Genomic DNA, 25,272 nt, shown 5'->3' with positions numbered 1-25,272 from the left:
GTGGCTGTGTCTCCCCAGTGCGTCCATGTTTCCCCTCTCTAGAGGTGCCACACCACCAGAAGTTCATGCTGAGCTTCCAGCATCCTGGGAATGTGAGATCACCTCATTGCTGAATACACCCAAGTCCTGGAGAGTTCAGGTAGCAAGCTGTCCCCCTTGCTGGTCTTTGTCATTCGTGGCATCAGCAGGGGATTTGTGTGTGCAAAGGGGGTGCAGAATCAGCAGTGCTGTCCCTGGTGAGTGGGTTTCCCCTGTTGCCAAGCAGGGAATGCTGTGGTGTCCCAGCAGCAGCAGCAGCAAGCAGCTCCCCAGCCCTGCTTACCACCAGCAAGCCTTGGGTCATAGTAGGGCCTGTGCCCTATGTCTGAGAACCCAGCCTTCCTCCCTGCCCTGGGCCATCCTCATCCTCCCCTGCTCAGGGACTGTGGGCCCTGCTGCCATCGTTCCTGTGGCCACTGCCGCCAGCACAGCCCAGCCCCTCTGGCCAGGGCTGCTGGCACTGCCCAGCCAGGCAGCACCCTCGGGGCACTGGCTGGCACTGGGCTCTGATCCCTTCCTCCCTGCCACAGGCCTTTGGGAGATTCCTCAGGCCTGCTGAGAGGACAGGCATCGTCCTTGCGGCCATTGAAATCTTGGGACACTCCAAACTCCTGGACAAGCAAGGGCCAGTGGAGTTCCTGGAGGTGGCCATGAAATGCCCCGAGCTGTGGCTGATGGATGTAAGTGGCCTGTGGCTAGATTGCCCTGGCCTTGAGCCCTGTCAGGTTCCTGCCTGCCTTCCTCCCAAAGCCAGGTGTGTGAGGCTCCTGAAGCCATTTTGAGGCAGCAGGGAGGGTGTGAGGATCCCGCTTCTGACATCCATTTGATGTTAGGATCTGGTCATTCAAAGATGCCTCACCCAAAGCTAAGGTGCAAACAAGACCATATGCCAGTGTAGAGAGGAAATGTAAGAGCAAATGGGAGGGATTTGGGTGAGTGGGTGTTTGTCCACAGGCAGCCCCTCAAAGCCAACTGGGCAGAGGTGCCCAGTCAGGAGGATGGATGTCAGTCCCCTGACACCATCTCTGATAACCCATGGTAATTCAGAGTCTGTGCACCAGGAAGACATTGAGCATTCTGGGGCATCCAGGAAGTGAGAATCCAATGACAAGTGTTTCACAAGAGCTCTCTGTGACTTCAATTTTTGTGTGACATTGCATGACAGTAGTGAAGGCTTCTGGTTCTCTCTTTCACAGGGACACTGCAGATGCATCACAGATGTGTTGTGGGCCAGCTGGGAAAGTGTTTCGGGTGACTGCCTGGACTGTTTGCTCTGGAACTTGTCCAAGGAGCGGCAGGGCCTAGGAAGATTTTCCTGTGGAGTGCCCCATTGATGAGAGACCACAGTGTCCCCATGATTGAGGATTCTTGACCAAATGGACAAATCCTGTGACATCACTGGTGTGCTGACGTGGTCTTGGAATGGAATTGACGAAGTGTCTGCAGGGTCCTAATTGAAGAACAAAGGCTGAGACGTGTCCAAGCTTCCTTAGAGGTCACTGCCAGTCACAGTCACCGACAGCCACTGCCCATGTGCCAAGAGCCCAGGAAGAACAAGCTGGACATGCACAGAGGCTCTGAGTGTGGCCAGATTGGCCTTGCAGCTTCAGGGACATCATGGGAATATCCTCGCCTCTTTCAGGGCTGTGTATGAGGTGTGCAAAACCATCCCTTCAGCTGCTACCAGCATTTTAGGAAAGAAGTATTTCTCTCTTTGATTGAATGGTATTTTTGTGGAAAGTTTTACAACACAGTCCTCAGCACAGGAAAGACTCAGACTTCATGGAGCACTTCCAGAGGATGCTGAGATGCTCCAAGTGTTGAAGCATCTCTGCCACAAGGACAGTCTAGGAGAGTTGGGGCTGTTCAGCCTGGAGCAGAGAAGGCCATCGGGACACTCCAGTGTGACCTTGCAGGACTTTCAGGCACCTCACAGGAAACGTGGCGAGAAATGTTTTAGTAGGACCTGTTGTAACTGCACAAGGGGAAATGGTTTTCAACTAAAGCAGGATAAGTTCATGGGTAAGCCCATGACCCCACAGGGGCCTCTGGATTCTACAAGACCCTGGAGTGTCCCAGAGCCCCTTAAGTCCCAGGAGTTCCCAGAGTGTGACAATGTCCCCAGGAGGCCCGGCTGTGTCACCGATGATCAGCACAGGGGTGGGAGGAACACCAGGGGAGGTTTGGCAGCATTCCCATACCTGTGACCCAACAGCTGTGGAAACAAAAATGTTCCTCACTATGATACCACCCCAGTAGAAGGGCCAGCATTCCCCTTTCTGTAACAACACAGCAGAGGCAGCCACAACAGTCCCCTGCCTGTGACACCACAAGGGTGGCATCCCAACAGTCAACACTCTATGGCACCACAGCAGGGGCGCCCTAAACATTCCCCTGTCTGTGACACCACGGAAAGCGCCGCCCCAACTTTTCCCTCTATGAAACCACGGCAGGGGAAGCCACAAAATTCCCCTCTCTGTGACGCATCATCAGTGGACGCCCCAACATTCCCCTGTCTGTGACACCACAGCTGGGGCAACCCCAGTATTCCCCTCTCTATAACAAAACAGGGGTGGCAGCGCACACATTCCCCTCTCTTTCAATCCAAAGCAATTGCTGCTCCAACATTCCTCTCAATGAGCCACAGCAGGGGAGTCCCAGCATTCCCCTCTTTGGGACATATTAGCAGTGGCAGTGACAACATTCCCGCCTCTGTGACACAATCGCAGTGGAAGGCCCAACTTTCCCCTCTCTGTGAAACCACAGCAGTGGCAGCTCCAACACTCCCCTCCATGTGATGGTGTAGCTGTTGTGAACACAAGTCTCCCTTTCTGAGACACCACAGCACTGGAAGCCCCCAAACACCCTTGCTGTGATATCGCAGCTGTGGCAGCCCCAGTGTTTCTCCTCTCTCCGAAACCAAAGGAGTGGCAAATGCAACATTGCCCTGTCTGTAACACACCACCAGTGGCATCCCCAACATTCCCCTGTCTGTTACACCACAGAGTTAGCAGCCCCAACACTCCGCTCTCAGTGACACTGCAACAGTGGCAGCCTGAAGTCCACCACCGTGGGACACCACAGCAGTGGCAACCTCAGTGCTCCAATGTCTGTGCATCCACAGCGGTGGTAGCTCCAAGATCTCCATGTCTGTGACAAAAGAGGTGTGACAGCCCAAACATTCCCCTCTCTATGACACCGCAGCAGTGGCAGCCCCAGCGTTAGCCTGTGTCTGCCGCTGTGTGAACTGCTCGATGGGGGCCTAGGCAGGGGCAGGAGACTTCTGACGGCGGCTCCAGGGAGGCTGATGGTGGACAGCGGGGTGTGCCCAACCATCGATTTGGGGCAGCGAACAACAGGGCAGGGGCAGGGACAGGGAGTGAGGGCATGCGAGATTATGCGCGTGCGTGCATGTGTGTGTCTGTGTTTGTGTGTGTATGTTTCTGTGTGTGTGTGTTGGCGCAGGTGTGAGTGGTTGTGTGCGTGTGTCAGTCTGAGAATGAGGCATCGGGGTGTGAGTGTGGGGAGTGGGGGGGGTGTGTGCCACTTTGTCCCTGTGAACGCGGGCCGACAGCCAGCAGCTTCGTGCCGGCCCCGGGCGCCTCAGCGCCGATCCCCTGTGGCCCCCCAGACCTGCGCCGAGGGCCGAAGACCTCTGTGGACCGTGAAAGAACCGACCCGAAAGCGGGCGCCCCCCTGATGGCCCCCCCAGCCACGGACTCTGCCCATGGGGGGCGAGGCGGGAGCAGGCAAGTCGCGCCAGGAGCCCGCGGCTTGCTGCCGAGTTCCGTCGCATGGACGTGCTTCTCCTCCCCGCTGTCCCCCCCTCGGTGTGGGGTTGGGGGGGGGAGAGAGGGGGGCTGTGTAGCGTCCCGAGGAGGGCGGGTGGGGGTGGCGATGCCGTTTTGGTGGTTCAGTGTGTCAGCAGGCCGAGTACAGGGCACAGCCTGCCCATCAGCTCGGCTGGAAGTTGTCTGGGTGCAAAGTGAAAATAAATCAAGTTGGCAGAGAGTATTTTTCCAAGAAAACTTTCTTGTTTCAAGAGAGTTAGAAGTACCATTCTTTCAGGAAATAAAAATAAAATAAAATAAAATAAAATAAAATAAAATAAAATTAAAATAAAATAAAATACACCACCCCCCCCCCAACACACTTCTCCACCAAACATGCATCTCCCCCCCCACTCCCCCCCCAAAAAAAAGAAAAAAAGAAAATGGCGGGGGGGGTTTGAGTCCCAAATATGTGTCGGTCTTAAATGGGGTTCATCAGGTAGGTGGGACGGGGCTGCTGGGGCCATCCGGCACTAAGCGCTGCCGGGGCTGTGGGGTTCCGGGATGGTAGGCGGATGCCAGGTCTACCCGGCTCCGGGGCCGGCGACAGCCGGCGGCGGCCGTGCCCAGAGCCGTCGGCGTGGCGCGTTGGTGGCGGGCGGCATCACGGCGAACTGGTCTGCCCCGGAGCCGAGAGGTGGCGGGCGGATGCCAGGTGTACCCGGCTCATGGGCTGGCTGCGCCCGGCTGCGGACAGAGGCGTGGCGCTGCGGTGGCGGGCGGCAGCGGGGCGAGCAGGTCTAGCCCGGAGTGGAGCAGCTCCGGGAAACCAGGTGTACCCGGCTCAGGGGCTGGCTGCACTTGCCCGCCACAGCCGCGGACAGCGGCGTGGTGCTGAGGTGACGAGCGGCAGCGGGGCGAGCTGGTCTACCCCGGAGCGGGGCGGCCCCAGGTGACCAGGTCTACCCGGCTCCGAGGGCTGCGGCGCCGCCTGCCGGCCTCCGGCGCAGACGTGGGTGTGGCGCTGCGGTGACGGGCGGTGACGGGGCGAAGAGGTGTTATCCGCCCCCGCGGGACTTGGGCTGGTTTGCGCTGGGGCTGGGTAGACCTGGTTTCCCCACGGCTCCTGGAAGTTCCCCAAGCCTCGCTGGTTGTGGCTGCCTCCAGTTCCACCATGGGAGGAGGCGGCGTGCGCCGGTGCGCCAGCCCGCTCAAGTCCGAGTCGTTCTCTTGGGGGCATTGGCGGCTTTGGACTCGTCTGTCCGTTTAATGTGGCCACGTCCCGGCAGGCTCCCTCTCTCGTTCGGTGGGCCGGTCCGCCTCTCTGGCGTGCGGCTGCTTCCTCCTTCCTCTTCCTTCTCCTCCTCCTCTCTGGGCGGGTCGTGACCGACAGGGGTCTCCGGTGCCGCTTTCCGCCTTTGCGCTCTCCTCCGACACACGGGCTCCGGGGCCGGGCAAGCCAGCCAAGGGCCTCCTGCCGCCAGCGGAAAGCGCTGCGGGCACCCAGCGAGAGAGGCCCCGCCAGGCCGCACGGCCTCCGCTTCCCTCCGCGCGGGGCCCGGGCCCGACACGCAGGGCGGGGGCTTGGCTCTGCGGGCGGCGGCGCTGGGGATGGGCTTCCCTTGCCCGTGCGCCCCTGGGCTGGAAAGGGTGTCCGTGCACTGCTGTCTCCGGCCGTGGAGGTAGACCAGGACCCCAGAGCCGGGCAGGGACAGAGTCACAGCTGGCACGGATGGGCAGGCGCACATCCCGTGCCTTGCACTGCGGCCGCTGTCGTCTTGCTGGGCGCTTCAGGTACACACACGGCCTTGCCTGCTGTCCCGTGCCCTGCCCTGCCTTCCCGGCGGCTGCTGCCTCCACTCGGTCCCCCTTGTCTGGACTTGGTCCCCTGCCGGGGCAAGTGCAGGTAGACCAGTTGTCTTCAGCCAGTTCCTGCGTAGGGAGCAGCCTCTGGGTAGACCAGTTGTCCCGGGACGAACTCGATATTCTTGGCTAAGGCTGGGTAGAGCAGTTCACCTCGGCCGGACTTGGGACCTGGTCAGCAAAGGCGGGGTAGACCAGTTGTCCCGGGACGAACTTTGGACCTGGAGGGCCCAAACCAGGACACTCCGCAGTGTCCTGCAGGCAGAGCGCCATGCGGGGATGGTGCCCAGCTGCCCTGGGGAAGCAGGGGTTGGCCCAGCCTCTGCTTCTTAGAAATGAGACGCTTGACACGGCCAATATATCAAGCAGCAATTCAAGTTAATAATTAATTAGTTAACATGGGAAAGTGTGAGCAAAGACAGCGCGCTGGGTACAGTGGAAGGATTTTCCCTTCCCACTGCCCGTTGATTGCTGGACTTGCTGGGATTTTATTGGCTATATTCATACATATTCATAAGCTTTCTCACCAGTTTCCATTTCTAGTTTTATGTCACAATTCAATACTTAACAGTCATAAATGCATATTTTGTCCTGTACAATTCTATAGGCTATTGTGATCTATTTTGATATTTCAGTATTCCAGGATGGACTTCCAGGATATGTTTTCCAAGTGGCGGGGTCCAGCTGTTAGATGTGGGGTCCAACTTCTATTTTCCATGTCCATCAATCTTTGATAGTCATCTTTAGTTTTCTTTTTTTTAGGAACTATAAATCAGCAAGCTGAAGTCTTTCTTTCATGTCCAGGATGTTTTCTCACCTTCTGTGAAAGGCCTGGGCCTCCTTCTTACTTCCCTCTTTTGTCTAAAAGGCTTTTTACATTCCAAACCTACAGTTAGAATTCTTTAAAACAAAGCAACCTCCTAAAGTTATAATTAAAAGACACTTCTTACAGAATAGCTTGAGACTTATAATAGGTAATTGCAAGCAAAAGATTTATTCAAAAACTTCATTCTATGCTTTTCTCGTTTGTTTATTAGAACTCATCTTTATAACTGTCCCATGGCCGTGTTCCACAATTACAATTACACAGATTTTCTTCATTTCCCTGACACGAAACATAACTTTGTATTTTGCAGTCCCCACTCGGCTTGTATAAATTTTTATTTATCTTACTTATTCGTGTCTGGGTTTCAAATCTGGCTAAAACTTCGGAAACTTTTCCTTCTTTGTCCTTTTTCTTCGATTTTGTTGTTTTGGATATTTTAGATATTTTCCTAAAATGGCCAAATTCCCCTGTAGCTAGTTCAAGGTCTGCTGGCATCACAGCGACCTGCATACTTTGAATCACAGAGTGGATAAGCCAAACAAAGCGTGGAATTCAGCAAGGTAAAAACAACAATCCAGTCAATGAACACCATATTAGAAATACTATTTTCTTTCACTAAGCCCCTCTTCCAAACAACTGGTCTCACCATGGAGCTTGAAGGATAGAATTCTATTGTTTAACAGGCATTTGTTTGTTACTGACATATCTCTCAGGGTTTTTTTGTGGCTACCACTGATTTTAGAGAAATTTGTGGTCTACATTTTCCTGCAAGGGGTTTCCCCTACCTTTGTCTCAAAAGCTTTCCCTTTCTTGGCTATGCATTCTTGGCCTATCACTACATTTGTCAATACCCATCTTTCTGGCTGTTCTTCAGGTTTTGTAATTCCTGTTCAGTTCCACTTTCAAATTTGTGCTACTTCTAACCCTTCTCCTCTCTAAGGCCATTGCTCTGTCCTTTGGGTCCCACCACAAATTCAGCACTTTAATTAAACATTAAAAGCACTTAAAACATTTAATTCTTTTCAATTAGTTGCATTAAACTCATAAACAAATTGTGTCTAAAAGTGGAAAGGTCTAACTCTGGCAGCTCTTTCCTTAATTTCTTATACAAATTTGGGGAAGCAACTTTAGATTCAGAGTGGGTTTTCAACCCTTCTACTGCTTTCTGCACTAAATTCTCCTCATATTGGTCTTGAACTCCTCCCCCACCAGTGTATTTCCACATACCTGCTTTGGTAAAACATATATATTCTCCTCTTGGACATGTCTGGTAATCACGACCAGCTTCTCCTCTTGCTCCTAAATTCCTTGCCATCTAAAACTCCCTTGCTCTTCACAAACACTTAACTGACTTTCATCATAACCACCTTTGTTTATCTGGGTGTGACCAACAAAGGATACCATTGTAACTCCTCTCCATTTCACCCACTGGTGACACGGGTGACAATTGTCAATTGCCACGGCAGTGCTTACGCACATGATCAGGTGTATGATGAGAGGTCCAGTATGACGTGCCTTTCCACCCCTCCAACCTATTGGGTTGCTGCCAACAGTTGGGATTTTCATCTTCTTGGTGGCAAAGGCAGAGGTCAATCTGGTCTTGCCCTCTATTTATTCTTACTTGAGAATAGTTGCCAGGCCCACTGAAGTTTAGCTCTGTGCCACTTCTTTACTTCAATTCAGTATCTGTCTGATCTCTAATTGTTGTAATCACACTCAATTCTTTCCAATTCTGCTTTTGCTTCTTCCTGCACATCAATCCCAGCCCGTGTCCCATGCAGCCAGGTCCTCCACCAATCTTTATCACTTACTTTGATGTATCTTTTCTCTACTGCAGCCCTTAGTGTTCTACTTGTCTCTTTCCCTTCTCTACAACTCCAGCAAAGGGTACTAGGGATCCTTGCTCCCACCAAGTTTGTATACCACAATTTCTGACACTCAATGCACCTGAAACAACCCCAGGGAAAACATTTACAGTTCTGGGTAGGACATTTCACTTCTCTTGGAAGGTTTTGATTCTGAAGCCTCAGGTACAAGAGTTTCTAAAACATGCATCAATCTTTTTTAAGTCTTATTTTCAGTTCTTTAGGAGCAGAAGTGATTTTCCACTGAGGCTGGGCCGGTGCCTCTGTCAGTGGTCCCACTGGTCCTTTAATCGTGATTTGTGGGTCCAGCTTTTCTCTGCAGTCTGGATGGCTGTATCAGTGCTTAAGGGGTTAAATATGGGCCTTCCCTTTTCGGAGATAATCTCTCTTCTTTGCAGCTTTTAACCAGCACTCAATCACCTGGTTTTATTTTATGTATGCTAAATCCTAGAGTAGTAGATGGAGCCAATATTCCTTTTTCTCTCAACTCTAATACATGTTGTCTAATTGTTTGGATATAGTTCTGAATAGTCATATCTTTAACTATTACTGATGTTTGGGGTATCTCCTGGGAATATGGCATTCCATAAAGCATTTCCTATGCTGATAGCCCAGTATCTGCATTAGGAAGTGTTCTTATATTAAGCAATGCTAAAGGTAAACATTTTATCCAGGACATTCTGGTTTCAATCATTAATTTGGTTAATTGCTGTTTTATAGTTTGGTCCTTCTTTTCTCCCTCCCAGAGCTCTGAGGGTGCCAAGGGGGTCTGGTATTCTCAGGAAATACCTATGGCTTGTGTTACCTGTTTGATGACACTAGAGGTAACATGGGAGCTTTGATCAGAATCAATGGCTCGAATAACCCCAAATCGGGGAATAATTTGTTGTAATAGTATTTTAGTTACAAATTTGGCTGTCGCCCTTACAGCTGGGTAAGCTTCTACCCAGTGAGTTAGTTGATCTCCTACTACTAACAGATACTTCCACTTACTGACTTTTGGAAGCTCAGTATAATCCACCTGAACTCTTTCAAAAGGTTCATAGGCTATTTTCTTACCCCCCCTGTTGTGGGTTGCCTCATTACCTTTTGGTTGACTTTCTGACAAGTAACACACCCCCATGTTACTTGCTTTGCTAGTTCAAAAAATCCTAATACACCCATAATACTTAAAAAAAATGATCACACAAGGTTCTGGTTCTTCAATGAGGATGCTGATGTAATTGGCTCAAAATCTTTTGTGCATAGGCTTTGGGCAAAATTTCCCACTTATCTAAGAGTACTCATTTCCTTTGTTCTTTCTTAGTATCTAATTTCTTTATAGCTTCTTGGGAGCTATACAATTTTTTGGAGTTCTCTTTGAACTTTTGTTATAATATTCAACTGAATTGTTTCCTTCAATTCAAAAGCCGCCTCGTTTTGCAGCTTGGTCAGCTATGTTATTTCTTCTTGCTAAATAGCTTGTGCTTCTTTGGTGACCTTTTACATGTGTAACGGCTATTTTTTTTTCTGGTCCTTCTAATGATTCAAGCACTTTAAGTATTAATTCTTGATAGATTAACCATTTTCCTTGCGTATTGATCCAACTTCTCTCTTTCCAAATCTTCCTAAAAGTATGTACAATTCTAAAAGTATACTTTGTATAAATAATCTCCACTTTGTCTTTTAACAGTTCTATAGCCTGGTAAAACACATATAACTCCCAGGCTTGTGCAGACCAGCTGGAACTTCACCTTTTCTTTTCTACTATTGACATGTTTCCTCCCTTTACAATTGCATATCCTCACCTCTGCTTCCGTTCTAATATTTTGGAGAAGCTATTGATGAAATATTTCTCCTCTTCAGATAATTTTATTTTTTATTTCAGTTAAATCTGGTCTTACTTGAGTTTGTAATTCAATTAACTCTACACAATCATGAACCAGTCCTCCAGTTAACTTCTCATATAAAAATTTTGCTTTTTGACTATACTTTTTTATCTCCTGCCTACAATACTTTAATAGCCTTACCAGCTGTCTTATCTCTCCCTTTGTTCTGGGAGAAGGTAAGGCAAGTATGCCCGATACTCATTCAGGGTCCAGTTTCTTTGTTCCTTTGCTTAACTAATGACCCAAATATTTCATTTCTGCTTCTACAAATTGCAACGTGGACACTGAAGCTTTCAAACCGTTTTTCTCTAAGAAGTTGAATAGCTTAATTGTGGCTTCTCTTGGGCCCCAGGAACTGATCTAGTCTATCAGACATCCCCATTTCCTTTTTAAAGCCTCTCACATCCCCAGTGTTCAGTGGTACTGATACATATCTAATAGCTGTCACCCCCCTCCCTCTTTGGTATCTTACTATCAGTACTTTCTTTAATGGTTACAAATGGCCCCTTTTGATCTCATCATCACTGTCCTTGCACCTTTCTGCCCGAACTGTGTCCCTGCTTCTATGTGCAGGTGCTGAATCTGGAGGACGAGGCAGAGCCCTGGGGGCTTGAGGTGCAAGCGGTGCCACAGGGGCTTGAGGTGCTGGCTCAGGCACCTCTGGTGGGGCAGCTGGAGCCACAGGGGCTTGAGGTGCTGGGGGTACTGGATTAGGCACCTCTGGTGGGGCAGCTGGTTGTGGTAGATAATGGGGGGAGGTTGTGTAAGTGGTCCCATGGATTCTTCTCCTTTTTGGTTTTGAAAGCATACAGGGGAGAAGGCCAGGACCTTTATGTGCCATAAAGCAGCATAATCGCTCTCTTCTTGGTTCATGGGATCCTTTTTATTTACACAGGAACTCAGGGCCTGACAGATCCACTCCTCAGATGACCTGTACATTGGCCAGTACAAATAATCAGGTCGTATAATTTCTTTAGTCCGTTCCATCATACAGTATTGTATCCTTTTCCCTTTACTTTTTCCTTTCCTGGATTTACATTCATCCTAAAATTTTAACATTAACTCCAGGGGACTGTCTTGTGGTAAAAAGCTCCCTCCTTTCCCAGTACCTTTAGTACTGCTATTTTCCTGTTGGTTTATACCAACCCTGGGTCTTTGCCTTGGCATTGACCCACCCTAAGAAACGGGTATTTGTCGGAGTCTAGAACATCCCTCTGGCCGCCCCGGAGGGTTTGGAGACCAGACAGGGGGGTCTGGGATCTGTACAGGGGGGTCAGTTAGACCCACACAGGTCCCAGGAGGACACTGACTCTGATTCCTGTCCATGGCAGTGAACACTCACATGCAGGAAGAATCACAAATCCTAAGAATTTGAAATAAGTAGTGGATGGTTAATATAGAATATAAATATAGAAATTAGGATTCTTAGCAGATGGGGCTGAAGAGACAAGATGGAGGCATTGGGGAGTGGCCCCTGTGCTCCTTGTTCTTGTTCTCATCCCCCATCTTGTGCTGAGTTGGGTTTTAGAGATTGGCTTAGAGTAGAACTGACATGTTAGTATAGGTAATAGGTACTGGTAAAATTTTGTAAATAAAAAATACGTCTCGGACAGTGGTTGGGTCAAGGGGACCGTACATAAGGTGCGGGGCTCTCTGATCCGCCCAGTCTGCCGCGTGTCCTGCTCTGGGAGATACCTTGCAGAGCTGAGAAAGAACTAAGATAAGGTACCCTGCCAGGGAAGTGTTTGGCAGAGCTGAAAAAGGACTGAGATAATGAAGAATAAACGGCCTTGGAAATGTGCACCGGTGGACTCAGTTTGTCGTCTCTACCTCTGGTGTGTAACACTTAGTGCAAAGAGAAGACTGAAAACCTGATTAACTCTGGGAACAACAACCCAGAGGAAACTCCCAGGGAACAGCAACCCTGGGAGACCCTTATTACCTTGGGGACCAGCAACCCCAAGGAGAATCTCAGGGAAAAATAACCTTGAGAGGTATTCTCTCACTTGCCTCTACCACACTCTTTCTGACTTCGGTAATGAAAGTCCTTCCTATTTTCTCACTTGTTTAGGATTTCTTTAATAAAAAGTCTCTTCAACCAGTACCACTTCCCGCCTCCAATTCACTATGAAGAAATCCTCCCCAACTATTGCCGCATCCCACCCCTGATCTTTTTACATAAAAGAATTCTTTTTTTCCTTCATTCGCTTCATTCCTTCACTTGCCGCTATCCTCGCAGGAAAATGGAACCGAGGTTAGAAGAACTCCACAATCACTGCATGGCCAGGCCACGTCTCACACACACCACTCGCACTCTCACACGTGTGTACCCGTTCTTAGCCCACCTAACCAAGCGATACTTACAGCCTTCTTTTCTCCCCTGGGTCTCTGTACACGAGTTATTACAGGTGAATTTTACTGCAGTCTTATCCGGGAGCTCAAAATCTTTTGCTCACAATTTACCTGAAGGATCTCCTTCTCTCTGAAAGATTCCCCAGTCACTCAGGGCCACCTGAGGCAAGAGCCTGCAAGGTGGGGCGCCTCCCCAAGACCAGGGGCTTCCCCCAATGGATTGGAGTTACCCGCATTCTCCACCAAATTGTTAGAAATGAGACGCTTGACATGGCCAATATATCAAGCAGCAATTCGATTTAATAATTCATTAGTTAACATGGGAAAGTGTGAGCAAAGACAGCGCGCTGCGTACAGTGGAAGGATTTTCCCTTCTGACTGCCCATCAATTGCTGGACTTGCTGGGATTTTATTGGCTATATTCATACATATTCATAAGCTTTCTCAGCAGTTTCCATTTCTAGTTTTAACGTCACAATTCAATACTTAACAGTCATAAATTCATATTTTGTCTTGTACAGTTCTATAGGCTATTGTGATCTATTTTGATATTTCAATATTCCAGGATGTACTTCCAGGATATGTTTTCCAAGTGGCGGGGTCCAGCTGTTAGATGTGGGGTCCAACTTCTATTTTCCATGTCCATCAATCTTTGATAGTCATGTTTAGTTTTCTTTTTTTAGGAGCTATAAATCAGCGAGCTGAAGTCTTTCTTTCCTGTCCAGGATGTTTTGCCACCTTCTGTGAAATGCATGGGCTCCCTTCTTACTTTTTTCTTTTGTCTAAAAGGCTTTTTTACATTCTAAAACTACAGTTAAAATTCTTTAATACAAAGCAAGCTTCTAAAGTTATAATTAAAAAACACTTATTACAGAAAAGCTTGAGACATATAATAGGTAATTGCAAGCAAAAGATTTATTCAAAAACTTCTTTCTATGCTTTCCTGGGTTGTTTATTAGAACTCATCTTTATAACTGTCCCATGGCCGTGTTCCACAATTACAATTACACAGATTTTCTTCATTTCCCTGACACGAAACATAACTTTGTATTTCACATGCTGGAGCACATTGCAGCAGAGAGCAGCCCCTGACTTCCTTGCTGCCTTTGTGCCACGCTTGCCAGGGCCGCAGGCAAGAGCAGGAGCTGCCCTGCAGGCTTTGCTTGAAGGCACAAAATGCCTGCAGGGATGGTGCCAGTGTGAATCAAGAGCACAGCGGAGCCCCTGCTGCTGTTCATTTCCTTATCTATATAATTTATAAAAGAAGAAATTTTTAGTAATTAAAATATAAAAATATATATAATAAAGAATTGTTGTATTAGTAAGTAATAAAGTATCCATACCATCTCGTGTATATAATTTATATACCTTAAGAATGTATGATACATATTCGTTAGATGTATATTCATTTTTGAATAAAATAATATATTTCCATAGATTACAGAAATGTTAATGACTGCACCACACTGGGAGCTCTACCTTCAAATACAGTGCATCATTTTTGAAGCTATTATGTTAAAGCTGGCAGAGCAACTTGGGAAGAAAAGTGAGAATAGTGGGCAGGAAATGGGAGGAGGAAGGGCTGCGAAATGTGGGGGGACAAAAGGGCAGGAGACATGAGGGGACCAAATTGTGGGGAACATAATGGGAGAAGGAGGTGGAAACATAAGAGGAGAAAAGGGTGGGAAATGCAAGGCAAAAATGGACAGGAAATATGAGCAAAAAGATGGGAAATGATAGGAAAAAAGGGTAGAAAGCAGAAAAGGGGAAAAAGGTGGGAAGTGTAAGGGAGAAAATGTGAGGAAGGTGCCTCACCATTAGGATGCTGCAAACTGAGTGAAGAGTTTTTGTAGTCATAATGAAGAAAACAATTGCAATTGTTTGCCCTCCTTCCCTCTTTCTTCCTCTCCCTGGGAAGGAGCCTTCAACTCTTCCAGCAGGTCTGCTTCCCATAATCTGCTCTGGAGTTGGAATGTGCCAAATGAAGAGCAGGAAGACAGAGGATAATGGACCATAGAACCTTCAAACTTTCTTGCTGTAGCCTCTTAAATTCAAGGATTTTGAAACTTCTGCTTTTTCAGTTATTCACCACATCCAACTCTTCTAACTTTTGCCGAGGCATAAAACCCTGCTGCTGCCCTGTTTGGGACCTGACCCTCACAGTTTGAGGAGAGCCAGAGAGGGGATCAAAGGCTTGGGATGAAAACCTGGTTTGCATTCTGAAGCCCAAAGTAGCTGTGCCGGAGCCTCATGGAATACCAGTGTCCCTGGTTGTTTTTCCCAGGAGTATCCAGGTGCCTGTCCCAGGTTCCAGGAAGGAAAAAGCCACAGAGAAGTGGTACCCGAGTCACTTCCATGGCTGTGATTCCTGTTTGACATTGTGGGGCATTAGTGAAGGCTTCTGCTTTTCTCTTTCCACAGGAACACTGTGCATCCATCAGAGATCTGTGGTGGCCCAGCTGGGAAAACATTTCAGGCCACTGCCTTGACTGTTTGCTTAGGACCTTGCCCAAGAAGCCGCAGTGCCCATGGGGAAAGGCTTTCCTCTGGAATGTTGCTGCTTTGTGTCCCATTGATGAGAGAGCAGAGTGTCCCCGTGAGGGACTCTTGACCAGAGGGACAAGTGCTGTGACATCATTGGTGTGTGGACATCACCTTGGAGAGGAATTGAGGAAGTGTCCACAGGGTCCTGATTGAGGAACTTTGGCCAAGGAGAGGTGCAGGTTTCCCTGGAGATCCGTGCCAGTCAGGGCTTTGGAATTGGATGCCAACTGACCATGTGCCAACAGCCCAGGGAGAAGGAGCTGGACACACACGGAGGCTCCTAGTGCAGTTGGATTGGCCCCCAGCTTTGGGGACCCCCTGAGAATGTCCCTGCTTCCCTCAGGGCTGTGTCTCAACTCTGCAGAAACTGTCCCTACACGTGCTCCAGCATGTCGGGTACAATGAGTTTCCCCTCTCCTCTCCACCCCTGTCTCATCATGAAAGAGCTGGACTTTCCTGCTCCAGGGAAAGGCACTGGTGGCACAGCCCATGTGTCGTCCCCTGGTTCTGTCTGCAGCCCTGGCAGCTTGGACATGAGGAAGTTGGATTTGAAACTTCCCTGGAGTGGGGAAGCACCACTACAGAACCTGGAAGGAGACCCAAAGACCCCAAAGCATTTCTGCATGACAGCTCCTGCTCCAGTGTCTGTGGGGCAGAACAGAAGGGCTGCTCAGACTTGGCACCTGCCTCTAGGCACTTGTGCTTGGCAGGAACAAACCCCACCAATCCCTTCCCTGAGCAGCAGAGAGGGGCCCTGTTTCCATCCCAGCATCCAGAAGAGACAGTCAGGGCTCCTGGCATGGGTGGCATCACTGGCCTGGCAGAGCAGCCCCAAGGCAGCATCAAGCTCTGGTGGACACTGGTGCAGAGTGTGCTCAGAAAGCCCCATTCCAAAGGGGCAGAATCCATCCGTATTTCTGGAGGGACAGCAGGATGCCACAGCCTGTCTGTGCTGGAGGCCCAGGAAGGTCTCACCAGGAAGGAGTGGCCAAATTCCCCTCGTGGGATGGGCCCTGAGGCTCCGTTCATCACTGGCAGGAACCACCTCCACACTGGGTCCATCCAGGGTCCATCCAGGAGCCCATGGGCTTTCAGCAGTGATGCCTTGAGGATGGAGGAGGTTAAGGAGCTGTTTGGCTTTGCCAAGACCTCAGAGGATCCTTCTCTGTTAGGCTTGCTGTTGGGTCCAAGAGCAGCAGCTGCCCATTGGTACCCTGACAGGGCAGCAATGACAACATCACACTCCCTGTTTCCATTCCAAGACCTGAGCAGTGCCTGGAGAGCAAAGGATTGCTCAGGAAGACTCACTCAGCCTTTAATAATCTTATCTGACCACAGCAAAAATCCAATGGAAAAGAAGAAAGAGGGAATTCCAATTATTTTCTTCATCATTATGACTACAAAAAGCTTCTCACTGAGTTTGCAACACCGTGATGGTGAGGCATGTTCTTCCCTTTTCACGCCAAATGACAGTAATTGGAAAATTGTCTCTGGTTTAGACCAAAACCATAGTGCAATAATTGAGCCAGGTTGATTCCTAAATCAGAAATCATATAACTTCTCCCAAGATGTGTTTCCCTGCAGTAAAGAAGGCAGTTGGATTGCTTTTGTCCCAAGTTTGTCCTGAATTAAAGACTTCAGATGATCTGGAATGCTCCTAGCAGCACAAAAGCAGCCACAAGGACCAGGATCAAACCTCCAAGTCACCATGAAATGCACTCTCTCTGCACCTTGCAGTGCCCCGCAGCAATTCCTGAAGCTGCCCCCCACTCTGGGTCAGCCTGACAGGCATCGCTCTGGTGTGCAGGGCCGGCTCCTGCAGGACACAGCGCTCGCAGCCGCTCTGTGTCCCGCAGCTTCGGCATCTCAGGCACAGCTCCACGGCTGCGGGGCCTGCGCCACCACTGTTCCATGGCTGTGGTTCCTGTCCCACCACTGTTGTGCCTTTTCCATGGTTACTGCACTGCTGCTCAAAAGTTGTGGTGTGCTGTTCCAGCACAGTTCCTCTGCTCCTGCCCCACTCTTCCAGCACTCGTCCAGTGCTGCTCCAACACTGCTCATCTACCACTGTTCCACTGCTCCTTCTCTGCTCCGTCCCTTCTTGTTCCATTGCTGCTACTTCTTTTCTAGTGCTGCTGCCACAGGTGCAATGTTACAGAGAGAAGGAAGTTTGGGCTGCAGCTGCAGTGGTGTCACAGAGAGCAGGACATCGGGACTGCCACAGTGTGGTGTCACAGGCAAGGGAACGTTGTGGCTGCCACGGCTGTGGTGTCACACAGAGGGAAATGTTTGGGCTGTCACCACTGTGGTGTCGTAGAGAGGTGAATGTTGGGGCTGCCGCTGATATGTGGTCACAGACAAAAGGATGTTGAGGCTTCCACTGCTGTGGGGTCACAGACAGGGGAACACTTAGGCTGTCACTGCTGTAGTGTCATACTGAGGAAATCATTGTGGCTGCCACTGCAGTGGTGTCATAGAGAGGGGAATGTTTGGGCTGTCACACTTGTTTTGTCATAGAGATCTTGGAGATCTTGGGGCTGCCACTGCTGCAGTGTTACAGTCATTGGAACAATGGGGTTTCCACTGCTGTGGTGTCACACAGATGGGGGACTTCAGGCTGCCACAGCTGCAGTGTCACAGAGAGCGGAGTTTTGGGGCTGCCACCTCTGTGGTGTGACAGACAGGGCATTGCTGGGGCTGCCACCTCTCTGGTGTCAGAGAGAGGGGAATGTTGGGGCTGCCACTGGTGGTGTGTCACAGAGAGGGCATTTGTTGCATTTGCCACCCCTGTGGTTTCCCATAGAGGTGAAATGTGTGGGCTGCCACAGCTCTGATAGGACAGCAAGGGTGTTTGGGGGCTTCCAGTGCTGTGGTGTCTCAGAAAGGGAGACTTTGTTTGCCACAGCTACGGTGTCACACAGAGGGGAATGTTGGAGCTGCTTCTGCTGTGATTTCACAGAGAGGGGAAAGTTGGGCCTTCCACTGCTATTGAGTCACAGACTGGGGAATGTTGTCACTGCCACTGTTAACGTGTCCCAAAGAGGGGAATGCTGGGACTCCCCTGCTGTGGCTCATTGAGAGGAATGTTGGGGCAGCCAGTGGTGTGCTGTCAAAGATAGGGAAAAGTTAGGGCTACCATCCTGTTGTACCATAGAGTGTAGAATGTTGGGATTGCCACCCTTGTGGTGTCACAGGCAGGGGAATGTTGTGGCTGTCTCTTCTGTGGTGTCACAGAACCAGGAATGCTGAGGCTTCAACTTCTGTGGTATCATAATGAGGAACATTTTTGTTTCCACCACTGTCGGGACACAGATATAGTAAAGCTGCCAAACCTCCCTCGGTGCAGCTCCCATTCCTGTGCTGCTCATCTGTGACACTGCAGGGCCTCCTGGGGAAATTGTCACACTCTGGGGACTCCTGTGACTATAGGGGCCCTGGGACACTCCAGGGTCCTGTTGCATCCAGAGGCCCCTTTGGGGCCATGGACCCACATGGAACCAAGAGAAGATGGTGAAACTGTGGGGCTTCATGGATCCATCCATCGTGATTCCTCAAGGTCTCCTGGTTGCCAGGCATCGTGACACTGCAGGACTAAATGGAACCAAGGGCACATTGTGACACTGTTGCCCTGGTTCTTCTGAGATTTTTAAAGCCTTCTACTTACTTGTAAGATAGAGTCAGTTCTGTAGCTACTGTTGCGATATTAAAGTTCAGTCTTTCACTTTCTCACGCTTTGGAACATAAACAACCTTTCTTGTTTTTGTTCACTGTCCTTTGCTTACATATTTCCAGCCTGAAAACAATGTTAGTTGACAGCTGGCATAGCCAGTAGGGTGAAGGGGTAGTAACCCCAAGAGCCAGTGTGCTTTCAGACCCACAAAATTATAAAAGGAAAGAAATAAACAGGCTAGCTCTCTTTTTCTCGGTGGGTAGCAGCTTTCACTGAAAACCTCTGCCTCTGTGTGGTTGATTATTGCGTTCCGAGCAACATGACACTGTACAGCTGCTGGAACTGAGGGCATGCTCTGACACTCTGGTGCCCAAAGATGCTCAGGAGCCATTGGGACATTGTGGCGTGTGGGAAGAAGGGGACCCTGTGACACTGTGGGGTCTGATGGAATCCAGAGCTCCTTGTGACACAGCCAGGCCAGCTGCAACCAAGGATCCTTTGGGATACCTCAGGGCCCTGCGGTGTCCAGGGATCCTTGTGACATTTTGGGCATCATGGAACCAAAGGGAACCTGGGCTACTCCAGGCCCTCAGGGATCCAAGGGGTCTCAGAGACACTGTGCATCCTCCTGGTTCTCAGTCTCTTCTGACACTTGTGTCCATCTACAGAGATGCAAAACTGGGCAGCCTGAGCCTGTTGCTGAAAAATCTCCTGATGTCCATGGCAGGGACATTCCTGTCAATGGTGGTTTTGTGTGTTTTCCCTGCTCTTTGGATGCGTTTTATCCTACAAGGGACACCAACCCCTCTGGTAGGTGAAACCACAGTGCCTCCTGTGGGGTGGGAGCAGAGACATCTTTTGCTCCATCATGTTGCTCAGAGCCAACACAAGAGGGCCAGGAATATTTCCAGGAATGGGGCATCCATTGGGTCACAGGGAAACCTGTGCCAGTGTTTATCACCCTCAACATCCAAAATGTCTTCCTTTTGTCCAGTCTGATATTGCCCTGTTTCAACTGAAAACCATTTCCCCTTTTCCAGTTGCAACAGGCCCTACTAAAAGATTTCTCCCCACTTTTCCCGTGAGGTGCCTTGAAGTCCTGCAAGGTCACACTGGAGTCTCCCCATGGCCTTCTCTGCTCCAGGCTGAAGAGCACCAACTCTCCCAGCCTGTCTTTGTCACAGAGGTGCTCTAACACTTGGAGCATCTCAGCCTTCTCTGGAAGGGCTCCATGAAGTCTCAGTCTTTCTTGTGCTTAAGACTGAACTTTAAATTTTTTTATAAACATGTGCCATTCAATCAAAGAGAGGAAATACCTACTTCCTGAAATACTGGTAGCATTTTCTGCACAGTCCCAAGAAAGTCATGGACCTTACCATGATGTCCCTGAAGCTGCAAGGCCAATCTGGCCACACTGAGAGCCTCTGTGCATGTCCAGTTCATTCTTCCTGGGCTCTTGGCACATGGTCAGTGGCTGTCCAGTGCCATCCCTGTGACTGGCAGTGATCTCCCAGGAAGCCTGGACCTCTCTCAGCCTTTGTTCTGCAATTAGGACCCTGCAGACACATCCTCAGTTCCATTCCAAAACCACATCAGCACACCAATGACATCACAGTATTTGTCCATTTGGTCAAGAATCCCCAATGTTGGGGACACTGTGGCCTCTCATCAATGGGGCACTCCACAGGAAAATCTTCCTGGGCCCTGCAGCTCCTTGGACAAGTTCCAGAGCAAACAGTCCAGGCAGTCACCTGAAATGCTTTCCCAGCTGGCCCACAACACATCTGTGATGGATCTGCAGTGTCCCTGTGGAGAGAGAGAAGCAGAAGCCTTCACTAATGTCATGCAATGTCAGACCAAAAACTGAAGTCATGGAGAGCTCTCGTGAACAACTTCTCAGTAGATTCTCTGGATGCCCCAGAATGCTCAATGTCTTCCTGGTGCCTCAAATTCTGACTTGAGGGCTTATCAGAGATGGTGTCAGGGGACTGACATCCATCCTCCTGACTGGGCACTTCTGCCCAGTTGGCTTTGAGGGGCTGCCTGGGGACAAACACCCACTCAGCCAAAACCCTCAGGATTGGCACATCCTGCTCTGGGCCAGCACTGGCTTGAGCCCAGGGCCAGGGCATTGCAGAGACCCTGTGTGGGGACAAGGGCCCTGGGGAGCTGTGGACAGGTCCCAGGCAGGGACAGTGCTTGAGTGAGAGCCTTGTTGGAGATGGGGTCCCTGGCTCCTCCCATGCACAGCAGCTGTGAAGAGTAGGACACATGTGCTGTGGGATGGCACAGTGGCTTCAAGTGTGACAGGGTGAGGGTCAGGGCAGGAGATATTCCTCTCTGGAATCTGCTTTTTGGCTGGAGACTGGAGCAGTTTGGCACCTGCAGTGCTGAGCAATGGGGTTGTGGGGATGTGGGAAGAGCCACACCTGAGTAATTCCCCAAACCTCAGCCTTGTCTTCAGGTGGTCACAATCCCCCAGCGCTCTGAGGGATTGGTGGAAGATGGATTGTGTTGGAGTAGGGATCCACCTGTCTCTGGCTCCCTGCCCCACCCCTTGGCCCCTGCAGTTGCCTGGGCCCTTCCAAGGGCAGCTGCCCTGTGCAGGAAGCTGGAGGGGTGCCGGGTGAGGGGGCTGGAGGCATGTCACGTGTGAGTAGGACTCTGTGTTAGGGCTGGGCTTGTGGTCAGGACTGGGTGTCTGTGCCAAGCCAGGCTTTGGCCTGGGGGCTGTCAGGGAGGGGCAGGGAGGAGTCCTGGGAAGGATTAAGGTGCTCCTCACCCTGGTGCAGCCTCAGCCAATGCTGCCAGTGCAAGAGGAAGATGAAGGTGGCTGTGCTCAGCATGGCCCTGCTGTTCTCCATCCTGCTGTGCTCCCTGGCACAGGCCAAGGTGAGGCCGTGATGTCACCACATCCTGCCCTATGTAGCCTCCCTTCCCATCCTCTTGGTGTCTTCAGAAACCTTCTTCCTGGGCTCTTCTCTTTGTCCTGCCCAGGGTCTATGAATGCACTTGCACTGATCGTTCCCAATTCCTTTCTTTCCTTTTTTCCCCCTCAGTCTCGTGCTTTTGTCTCTGGCTCTGCAGTGGTGTCTCCTGGCATCATTCCTGGATTCACCCGCCACTCCCAAACCCTCTCTCAGTCTTGTTGTTTTCCCCTCATCCATTCTGTCCACTCCAAGCCCCTCTGTTGCACTCCCAGGTCCCTACACTGCAATTCCTTTCTTCTCCCCTTGCATCCCCCACGGGGCCCCTTCCACATCCCCAGTCCCTCTGCCTCTGCAGTTCACTCCAGCTCAGTGTCTTTGTGTCCCCCCTGCCTCACCATTGCCTGCCCCACCCCCACCTCCTTTGGACCCTGCACCCTTGGTGCCCCACAGCCCCATGTTCCAATCCAGAACCACGGTTTGCTCTCTTCTCCCAGACACTCCTGCAAGGAACTGAAAATGGTCTCTGGGAGATGAGTGAGGGGTGAGATTGGAGGGCATCCAGTCTGGGAATCGGGGCACAGTTTAGTCCCCTCCAGCCCTTGCTGGCACTGGGTGCATCCCAGTGACCAGCCAGGTCTCCTGGTCTCTAAAGGTGGATTTAGACAATGTTGAGATCCTAAAGATGCCACTGGTGAGTACCACGAGTTCTGTCATTGTCAGACCCTCCCCTTGCATGGCCTCCACACTCCAGGCCATCCCAGTTTGTCCCAGCACAGCCAAGTGTACCCCTACTGACCCTACCCACCTAACACCCCTTACCCTTGGAGTTTTGTCAGAGAACTCCCAGTAACCAGGACCCCTGTTGCACTGCCAGCCCTGTCACCCCAGGACCCCCCTGCATGGCCCAGGACACAGCCCCTGCCCAAGCTGTGCCTCTTGGTCCTGACCCCAGTGCTTCTGGCCAGGAGCACAGCAGCTCCTGCACCTCATTGTTGCCCACAGGTCCCTTCCCCACGGGTGCCCTCCCTTTCCCCTTTCTTCCCAGTGCAGCCCAGTGCCCCCCACTGTGTCTCCAATGAGTCCTTTTTGTCCCCAGCTCTAGAAGCTTCTCAGTGAGGGCAGAGTCGGTGACAAAGTATGTCCATAAGCAAAGCCACTGTAGTAGCACATGGTTTATTGTGAGGGCCCTGCTTGTAGCTGCTAGGCACAGCTAAAGCAGGCCAGGCGAGCCGGAAAAGAAGGGGGAAAGAGGGGGAAGAGAGAGGGAAAAGAGGGAGGGAAAAGAGGGGGAAAAGAGCAGGGAAAGAAGGGGAGGTTCTGAATACCATACAATAAATGTCTTTCCAAGTTGAAGAGTCTGTGTTGGACCAACCAATCTAACACAAGATACCAATCTCACAACATTTACATACAGCCAGTAGAACTGTCCCATTACCTTTGGCAAGCACAAGGGTATTGTTTAATCAAGGGAGATGGCCTTCAGCTAGGCACACCATTGTTCACTAGCTGACGGCCTGCTACCCCACACCCTAAATCTCAAAGCTTTCTTTCATTTCTATCTGGCCTGTTGATCTCATACTCCCAGAATCTAAACCATCATATTTACAAGGTCTTTCTACTTCATCCTTCCCAACACCCAGCCCCCTGTGGCTGAAAAGCTGCTGGGTGCTTTGCTGCAGAAGTGCCTGGCTCTTGCTCTCCATGGCTCGGTCAGCAGTGCCCACAGAGAGAGGGGTGGGGACAAGGCCCCTCTCCTGTCCCGTTGGGTCCTGGTGGGTCACGTTCTGGGCTCTGTGTTTTAGGATTGTAGCAGTTGGTGACATCCATGTCCAGTGCGCTCCACAGGCATCAGGAGATGATCATCCCTCAATGAGTGCCCTGTTTTCCCTTGAACCCAGGGACATTTCTCTTGAATGGTCAATAAACCCCTTCAGCAATCCTAGAGCTGTGTTGGTGAGTGTGTCCACGTGTCTGCATTTCTACTGCCCTGATATTCTGCTGGCCAGGTGTCCTGGTTTGAAAGACAGGTGTGTGCTTGGGAGGGTGATTCATTAAAATATGAATATCGATCTAATATCAATATCCAACTGTGACGGACAAAGAACTCTCTAACAGTTAGAGTTATAAAGTGCATATTTATTGTGACACCGAGCAGCCCGTGGGATAGCTCCCTAATTCTCACTACAAAGATCACAGGAAATTGCAAAGGCTTTTCCTTACAAAAATGTTAAATACACAAAATACAAATGCATATTCATACCCCTGTCCCGGCAGACCTAGTGCCTGGTGGGAAACTGCTGGGTAGAGCTGTGTTCTGCTGCCACACTTGGTATGCCATCAGCAACTGCTGGGGAGACCCATTGGCCCCGACTGGACTCAGTAGCTGGTGGGTGAGTGCTGCTAGACCTGTTCTCCCTGGCTTGACCTAGGACATGGTTGGCAATGGCAGGGAAGTCCCGCTGTCCCCAGCCGCACTTTGTAGCCAGTGAGCAACGGCTGGGTAGCCCTGTTCTCCCTAGCCTGATCTCATGGCTGGTGGGCAGTTGCTGGGTAGACACCTTTTCCCCAGCCACACTCAGCATCTCGTCAGTAACTACAGGGTAGAGCAGTTGTACCCAGCCAGACTTAGTGCCTTGTGAGCAATTTCTGGGAAGAGCAGTTCCTCTGGCCTGACCTAATACCTTTTGAGTGACTGCTGAGAAAACCTGTTCTTCCTCGGCGGACATAGTGCCTGGTAGGCAATGGCTGAGCTAGACCTGTTTTCCCTGGCAAGACTTTAGTGCCTGGTGGACCAATGCTGGGTAGGCCAGTTCTCCACTGCCAGACTTCACACCTAAAGGCCACTTGCAGGGTAGACCAGTTCTTCCCAGCCGGACTTAGTACCTAATGGACAACTGCTAGGTACACCCCTTGTCCGCTGTCAGACAGGTACCTGGTGGGCAAATGCTGGGTAGAGCTGTTCTCCCTAGCTGGACTTCAAGACTGGTGGGCATTTGCTGGGAAGACCTGTTGTCCCTGGCTGGACTTAGTACTTGGTTGGGACCTGCTGGGTAGCCCATTGTCCCTGGCCGGCCTTGGTACCTGGCTGCCGAGCCCTGGGTAGCCTGGCTGTCCCTGACCAGAGGTGCAGCCCCGTGGCCCCGTGCAGGCCGGTGAGCACGTGATGGGCGGGCTGCCCGCACGTCCCGCCGGCTGGCATGTCCACGTGGCTGCAAGTGCACCGGCTCGCACCTGCTCTTTCACCCCGAGCGCCGTGCGGTCCGAGGCGGCTGACTTGCGGTCCCACGCGCTGCGCTGTTCCTGCCGCCTCCGTGTGCTGGCAGCCGCTGGCGAGCCCTGCCGCACACTTCCCCAGCCCTCTCTGGCCACGTCTTACCGCCACCCCCAACCGCTGCCCCGATCGTTCCCTGAGAGGGGAAGGGAGAGCCTTTAGGAGCCGGCGGTGTGCCCGCCACATCTGTGCCCAAACAGACAGCAGCCTGGTAGCCGGCCTTCATTTCTGCATCGCTCGCTCCCTTTAGCCCCTCGCCGCGCTGCCATCGTGC

Source organism: Prinia subflava, unplaced genomic scaffold, assembly GCF_021018805.1.
Source record: "Prinia subflava isolate CZ2003 ecotype Zambia unplaced genomic scaffold, Cam_Psub_1.2 scaffold_48_NEW, whole genome shotgun sequence".
NCBI classification, from domain to species: Eukaryota; Metazoa; Chordata; class Aves; order Passeriformes; family Cisticolidae; genus Prinia; species Prinia subflava.
The sequence above is the reverse complement of the archived record's forward strand: the minus strand, read 5'-3'. Positions refer to the sequence as shown.